The following is a 9,417-nucleotide window of genomic DNA, read 5'->3' as shown; positions in this document are numbered from 1 at the left end:
ATATCATTTTTTAACTTAGTGTCTATATTGCACTTTGATAATTTACTTCGAGGTTCTGCTGTTTAACGTTTTAGATCAGCGTCCCTGATATTGCAGAAATTTTCACACGGAACCAGACTTTGCACAAAATTCAGCTCTCCGATTGTTCAGTGAATTGACTTTAGCCAATCAGACCTCTGATTTGTTCAGTGAATTGACGTTAGCCAATCAGTCTCTTGATGACATCGTGTCTGATTTTCCTTTTACGGGGCGCTTTTATAGCTAAACAGTGATCTCGAACTGTAAAGTTTGATTTACAGAACAGTTTGGAAGGCATGCAGGGGTTGATAGAGTAATATTGCTGGGGGTTTATGAACAACCGGATCCAACAGGCGAAACTGCCAAGAGCGCCCGCCTTTTACTACTCTACTGGGAATAATATAAACTTACTATTTGAAATGGTTCCGGTTGTTTCATACTAATATTTTTTTGTTTTATGTGGGGGTCCGCCCCACCGTCGCATCTCATCCTGCCCGATGATGTCGTGGGCTGAAAATTCTTAAAATATATCAATCTAGAATATTTGACAAAGATGGGAGAGGGTCTTCGTGTGCAAAAGGAACGTTTGACTACTGTAAAGTGGTTTCTTGTTTGGTTTTATTTTCTATAAAATATTATTGACCGAACCAAACGATATTTATTTCTTGTATGTTAATATTATATGGGATATTTATTTATATTTGATTGGTTCAAAATGAGCTTGTCCTTCTTTAACTCTTCTTGTTCGAGTTCGTTCCGCTACTATCATCAAAAACATCGAGGAGTTTCCGATGAAAAGAGAAGGAAGAAAAGAAAAAGCATATGTTATTAATAACGATGGCCAAGGTGATAGTGATGATGGTGGTCGTGATAAATGTTTATTATTATTATTATTATCATTATTATTATTATTATTATTATTACTGTTGTTGTTGTTGATTTACTTGAGCTTAGACGCAATAGACGTGATCTGGATCTAGTGGACACACGAAAAATGTACATTTTGCCGTCCCTTTGGAATCTTTTTAGTCAAGAGACGCCTTCAAAGGACGTAAAGCAACAGTTACTATGAACACGTCTCATCATATCTAGCGAGATCTCGTTATAAACATATAGATAGCGTGTCTGACAGGTCAGAAATAATGCTATGTCATCTAGTTTATCATGACTCACTTAACATAATGGAAACGTAGCATGTCATCAAGTGGATGTTTTTTTTTTCGGGGGGGGTGTCACGTGTGATACGTGACCTTGCACACGGGTGCTGACTCATCTGACTGTTTAAACCATTATACTAATTAGATTTAAATATAATTTTAAAAATTATTAATCGCAAACGTCTATGTTTGAACAAACTGAAAAAAAAAACAAAATCTTTCTTCCACCATGCGAAGAATGATTATTTCAGTCGGAATTGATACGTGTATGCATACATGCGTTTGTTGGGGGGAAGGGGGTTATATCAATATGGAAGTAGATTTGGAGCAAAAATAAATGATTGGTGGCGCTGTATTTACTGCAACAGTTCAAACCAACAAGTTTCAGTTCAAATATTTTTCACAACTGTGTCTTTGGGTGTATTTACTGATATATAACTTTACCACAAATTTAATCCTATCTGTACATTTTTGCATATGACATTTGAAGATCTTTACTACCATTCGTCTCAATCTCAAAACAATCGATAACAGATTGTTCATGATTTCTCAATTCAGTGAGCCTTGGCTGAAATGACTAGTCTTGTGTTTCGTATGCTATTCAGAACAGTTGCCCTGCCTCGTACCCTTACTATAAAATTAAATTACCTGGCTTCTATCATTATTATAACATTTTGAACAACTCTGACTAAATTACCTGATTAATATCACGACTCTACCATTCCGAACAACCGTCCTTGCTCGTATCCTGACTATACAATTCAGAACAGATGACCTGAATCATATCATGACTATACAAGTTAGAACAGATGACCTGACTCATACCGTGACTGTAAAAGTCAGAACAGATGACCTGATTCATATTCTCAATACATGTTAGACCAGATGACCTGACTCATATTCTGACCATACAAGTCGGAACAGATGACCATATTCATATCTTGACCATACAAGTCAGAACAGATGACCTGATTCATATTCTGAATGTACATGTTAGAACAGATGACCTGGCTCATATTCTGACCATGCAAGTTAGTACAGTTGACCTGACTCATATCGTGACTATAAAATCAGAACAGTTGACCTGACCCATATCATGAATATAAAATCAGAACAGTTGACCTGACTCATATCGTGACTATAAAATCAGAACAGATGACCTGACTCATATCGTGATTATACGCTTCTATCCTAACAATACAAATTGAAAAACGTTCTGACTAGAGTTGCATCGCACTCTTATTATTTCGTAATGGTAGCCAATTTACTGCATGTGATAAGGATTGTTATATTTTTTGTTAAAATGATCATCACTATTATTCCAATGCAATGTTTTGCTGATTTGTCCACAATGTACGACTGCACAATGCAATCAAGTCTTCGGAAGATTTTCAATTTCTGACCCTCGATGAGGCTGTACTTCACGTGTCTTTTCTAAAGCCATTTAGTTTTATTTATCAAGAAATGCGAAAATGAACAGTTATCATATTATTATTGGACTCTGTATGTACTAGTCACTATGATGAACCAGATTAATGGTGGTGTTCGATGAAAGATGCCTTACGTATACATATATCGTTACTGCCTTCATGAACTGAAACGTACTTATATACAAACGCTCGATGTAAGAAAGATAAATTCAACCTATAACTAACCTCATGAATAATGCTTATAAAGTCTCTACTTGTCTGAGAGCCTTTGTTATCAGAGGTACAAATTATCCTTGGGCTTATGTTGAAATACTAGTCGAGTATCATTGTTTTCCTCAATGTTAAAATGTGGACTTGGTTATATAATATATTGGCTCACTTAGATACGTTGATTTCAATATTATGGAATTTTTAAGAAAGCTGCACATTGTTCTTGGCCCCTTTGGACCGCATTTAATTTAATAATTTTAGAATGCAACGTTTCGAGTATGAATATTTGTTTAGGAGTGCTGTTCATGTTCATCAAGCGACATCTTGTAAGTTCTCCAAACTAACCCCTCATGAAGCCTCTTTTGTTGAACAAGGTATTTATAAATATACGATTATATATATATATATATATATATATATATATATATATATATATATATATATATATATATATATATATATATATATATATTAAGATAAATGCAATAAACTGACAACGAACATTGCGAAACTAGTGTCTAACTAGCCTGAACGCTTTCGGCTTTTAAAAGGGTCTTTTTCAAAGGCAAAAACAAAACACAGACAAGACAAACAAATAAAACAGAAAAACGATTATGTTTGCAAAACTTTACACGGATGTCTCAACAGGAATTAAACGTATAACTGTCTTATGTTTCAACTAGTTTATGTTAACTTGTTGCAGATACTGGAAAATATTTGCATTGACCTAGAAATCGACATCTGTTATTTTATGTAAATTTGTGTAAGCGCATATTATATATATATATATATATATATATATATATATATATATATATATATATATATATATATATATATATATATATATATATATATATATATATATATATCAAGAAAAACAACGACTGGTTAGAATGCATGTCAGCAGCAAGGAAATTTAAAGTTAATAAATCTAGTTTATTATTTGTCATATTTATAAGTATGTGCCAATCATAATGCGCTCTTAAGATGGATTTACATGCCTAAATTACCTTAATGTAGTTGACATAAGGTCTAAGATATCCAAAGTCTAAAGATCAAACCTCTAAAGATATAAATATGTCACTCAAGAGCGAGACATGTATTACACCAGCCTACTTATGGTATGGATTAATTACAATTTGTTTTAGAAGCCGTGCAGGCTTAATGGTGGCGTGTGGGAATCACACGCGAAACGTCACGGGTTCAAAACCTCCTCAGATTATCCCTGTTAAGCTACTGCCATGGATTTTTCTATTCAAGGCTCTCATTTCCGATTATCTCGGCACAATATAATATCTAAAATTGTGACGTGCCTTTATATACCAAACAAATCTAAATAGTTTAAAAAGTGTATGTGAAATAATTTTCAGAATATTGGCAATGAAATGAAAGTGTACAGAACAAGAGTGAGATTGATTTATCTTCTTAGAACTGTGTTTGGTGACGAGATAATAAAAGCATTCACAGAAGTCCAAGGAATAATTTTTATTTCTTCTCCCGTGTAAATGTAATCTGTCAAATCTTGATAATAACGACCAATCAAGGTACCAGCTGATATGGCCTTAATCGATTACTGATCCTACATGCAGGTAAGACAATTTAATGAATGAAAGGACAAAATGTAGAAAAATACCTTTGGCGGATAAATGACATACATAAAATACACATATAGAGGCGTGAATACTTAATTATGTAGGTCGAATTGAGTCAAGGCAATGTGTGTGTGTGTGTGTGTGTGTGTGTGTGTGTGTGTGTGTGCTGTATTTAAGAGATATGTATTAAGACTCTCATTACGTGTGTTAAATGTCTTTGGCAGGTACCCAATCTCAGAACGCAATTATTTTCCTTTTATTTTATATGAGCACAATTATGTTTAATACTATTTCGTATATATTCATTCATTAATGTATCGCTATATCTAATAATTCTAATTAATCTTATGGGGGCCCCCGGATGGCCGAGAGGTCTAAAGCGCTCGCCTTTATCGATCACCGACAATCTGACCCTATCCGCGTCGGTTCTAATCTCTGGTTCGGCCAGTGTTAGTATGTGAGAAACCTTGCCAGTAGCTGCTTGTGGGTCATTGGTTCTTACCGGTTTTTTTCCCAGATTCTTCCTCCACCAGTTATACTGGCCGCCACGTATTGTTTATCATTTGCAGGAAAATACCGTTCAACCCACAACAACAACATCGAACTTTATACACATATGAAGTCAATTTAGTACATTAAAACCCAAATATTTCGTCACGAGTTTACCTGTTAGTTTAGTGCGTTACAATGACAATCTCGCTTACACTGAGCGAGTAGGCAAAATTTGTCTTACCGACAGAATTAGGCACATTTACACTTTAAACAAATCATGCCGTTATAAAAGTCCTAAGTCTATCATTTTATTTTCAGCGTGAGGCAAGGTGTTCGCTATGTACCCGAAACAAAGACTTGTCTCCTAAAATTTCCTGTAGACCATAGGACATTAACTTTCTGTGGGAGAAATTCTACTATATGCCTGTTGCAGAACCACTTTCTTACCAGAGCAATGGACACTAGAATTTAAACGAAATATTCGTTTTTTTAAAAGTCCGTATCCGGTGACGTGTCTTACCGTTATTGGTAGTCTGTGTATCTAAGTGTCCAGTCGATTCCAGCCTTACATAGTAACTACAATTGTGTACATGAATTAGCGCCAAGTGGCCATAGGCATGTCAAAGTAAACGTGTATAACAACAGGAAAAATCAGTCATGATGTTCATTTAGCACGCAAATCGTTATAGTTGTAATAAGTATTGCTAATGCAAGTAATAAATTAAAAAAAATAACACGTAATAAAGACAGCCCTAATGAAAATAGAAGTCAAGTATCTTGGGATCATAGCTAGGTGCGTATATAATTAACTCTTCCGCTTTTGAAAGATGCTAGCAGAAAATATTGTCAATAATTTGTGACAGACGAAGGAGGAGGGTCTGTTACAATTTGTTCTTTTCTTAAAAACTATAATTGCTGCATGATTTACAATCAAACGTGATAACAGTGTTTTCAAAGACAAGGTTTTTAATTTTTTAACATTTTTTGTCCATTATATTTTGGGGTTGTAGGGACAGAAAATGGAGGAATTCACTTATTCAGAAACCCTCTTGTGTGCCTCTTTTTTTCTTATTTTGAAAGATACTACTGACTTGCTACAAAAGTAATTTACAATAAAATAGTGTAATTAATCTGTCGCCAAAGCAAAGGTATAAGCGCCCATTTTAATTAATATATGTAATTTGTATTCTCTTGACACACATACGCACACACAGTAAAACCCAATTAATAATACCTCTTTTTTCTATGCTTAATTTAGTCGTCAGTGGAGGTTATCTGTAACTAGGAGTCCCTGCTATCTTTGATATAAAAACTATAAAATAAAACGAATGAACAAATAACTTTATCATAAATATGTAATCGTGGTAATGGGTTTGTCTAAATGTGAACCAGATTCGAGGCAGATTATGCCGAATTTATCGAATAGTTTTTGTTTACTTTAGCGTTGACGAGGCTGCGAATATTGTCGAGTACAGGAAAAAGGGAAAATACGAATTATCAGGTAAACCGAGGTGGGTGAAAGATAAAAATGATACGTAGGTCTTGCTATGTCTACCAAGGAAAAGAAAACAGTTTAGGCAAATGATTCTTTTTTTTTTCTTTAACAAATTTTCGCGCTGTTCATTTTGTAACTGGACCTCAACAACCATACGATTAAATTCTGCTGACTTTGTTCGTATTTGTAGCTGTGTAAATATCACCAGTTAACAAATTGACGATGTGAGTCCGGTTCTCAGTACCCATACATTATTGTCTGACCTACCAGTTAAGAACAATATGTAAGGAATAGTTACAACGCCCGTAAACACGATGTTCTCTAATCTAGCCACAGAGTGACACGGAGGGGCATTGTCAAAAGATTACAACGACGTGAGACTTTACAACCATAAAACTGTCGTACAAATAGGCTCGTTTCGTTGCACTGATCATTTGTGTTTGTGAGATTTGCTCTTTCGTACCATGAAGGATTCATATAAGTCTTACCTATTTCTTGCAGTAATTGCTGACGACACTAATTGTATTGCATGTGTTTGATTGTTCCCGCTTCATTTATAATCACATAACATTCTTTTCCTCACGTTACTTGGTATAACCATGTAAAGGTCATCTATCTACAATAACTAATGAGTGTGCATCTACTAGAAAAGTATCAAGCCATTTTATTCTATGAATCGGTAACCTTTTCCATATTGCTTGTTCTGTCAAAGTCATATTTAAAAAAAATTACTGGCAAGTTTTGATCAAACTTTCTAATAATATTCTTCCATACAAGATGCACTGGCTTTCATAGCAAGCTGTTGGATTCCATAGCAACAAGATATATTTGTTTTCCAAATCTCTAAAACCAATTTGTCTATATTCGTATAAATAGTATATATAATGCCTTGCTAGCCATCATTTGAGTTCCTTAGAAAATACATCTTTGAATGAAATTTGTTTCATTTCATTCACAGACCAATGTGAGCTGGTTGTGAGATTCTCGAGTGGACATCTTTTTAAAATAGCTTTCAATTAAATCCCTTTCATATGGCAATGGTTATACAATAACATGGACTGAAGTGAAGTATTTTCATTTCCTCCATTACAATGTAGATTAATTTACATATATTATTCGTCTGTGGTAACTTGTATTTTGGGTTTGTTTTATTTCCTCTATTTGTTCTTTCTCTGTTTCATTTTGTAACGTTTCACTGTCTTTCTCATTGTCAGCATCTCCGATGATGATAAACCCATTTAGTCAGTAGTTTCTTTTCACTTTTGCTATGAAATGAATCTTATGTGAAAATGGAATATGTAAATTTGTATATTAGAAGACAATGAAAGATATATCGGACTTTTGCTTCATCTGTATGGTGTTTAGAAATTGTTCCATTATCAACTGTCTAATTTCATGAAACTTTTTTATGTTAAAGGTTTTATGGATGCATTAATCGCACAAAGTACAATTTATGCCTATCACAAAATGCATAGTTAATAACAAATTTTAGTAAATCGATACGATAACTTCACTCACTGAATTTTGAAAGAAGTTTCCATGTTCACATGATTGTATTAACATTAATATGTATTAAAATCTTGTAGAAAATCTGGTATTGTTTTGCAGTACATTCGTTTTCTCTGCTCCTTTTTAGACATTGATGGAATGAAATTTATATTTTCAATGTTTTCACTTTTATTACCTACAGTGACGTTATTTATTATCATGCAATGACTTTGCCTGCACTGTTGTCTCCGTACTAATTTTTTTTATGTATGTCATATTTCAAGCGCATTTTTCGAAGACATATAACTGTCCGGATATATTTATAACTATCGTTATATGCTTCAAATGCTTACATGTCAACAATGTCTGCCTACCACTGGTCATCTACATTGTTAACAGTGGTTTTTCTATAGGTACATATCCTTCAAGAATACACGTGTAATGTAAAGGTAGATTGGCCGCTTAACAATCCTTTTAGCTCCAAGGAATTTGTTTCGTTTCGCTTTTAATTTGTACAGTCGGGATCGCTGTAACGGTATTTTAAATGCTTCTCTTTTGAATTGTGCTGCAAAGTATCTGACATCAGTCATGAAGAACGTTATAAAGGCGTGCATAAATATTTCACCATTGGCAGATTGTTATTACCGTTATCAGCAAGCCAACATAAAACCCGTCTACAATGGACATTATCATTTTCAGCAATTCGCAGTATTTCTTTAATCTTGTACAGGTATGAATGAATTCAGATTTAGGTCAGTTTTCTTCCATTCATTTTGTGGCTGGTTCAACAATAGCTACTTCGATAACTGAGTTAACATATGCTGTTTTAATAATTTTCAGCAGTTATGATATTCATCTGAGTGATATCATTACAAAATGTATTCTATACGTCTTATCTGAAATAGATAAAACATTTTTACTTTCTTAAATGTTTTTTGTAGCACAACTAACTTTCCCCGCGCTTACATACCATCCAAACTTGTAAATAAATACCCAAAATCGCTTGATACTGAGTTTGCCTTATTTTTTAAATTCATTAAATACGTACATCAACTGTCAGAAAATTGTTGAATATTTCACAGTATAGCTGTTTGACATTGTTTATACCTTTATAATAAAAAAAATTGTTTTTTGTGTGTTTACTAAACGCACAATAAAGAGATTAACATGCGGTATCGAACTTTTTTTTTATAACTACTTATATATGCCGTGTATAGAGATATGATCATTCATTTTCTCTACTGAGTGAATCCAGCTGACATGTCATAAACAAGAATGAACGCCTGCAAATTTTTAAGTTTCTGTTTTTACAACAAAGAATTTTATTTACTATTAAACATTGGATGAAGTTTAAACTACAATCATTGCGATGACTGGTTTACTGCTGTAAGTTTAGAACCAAACGAGCATTTGATCCTCTTCATTCTCTGGGTGGAGGTCAAAGTTCAGTGGCGCTATACAATCTAACCGAACTTTAATGTTGTGTTGTTTTCATGAAATGAAGCACCAAAGTTTTTTTTCCTAGAGAGTGT

Source organism: Sinohyriopsis cumingii, chromosome 16 (assembly GCF_028554795.1).
Source record: "Sinohyriopsis cumingii isolate HCF-2022 chromosome 16, ASM2855479v2, whole genome shotgun sequence".
NCBI lineage: Eukaryota > Metazoa > Mollusca > Bivalvia > Unionida > Unionidae > Sinohyriopsis > Sinohyriopsis cumingii.
This window is presented reverse-complemented; position numbering follows the sequence as displayed.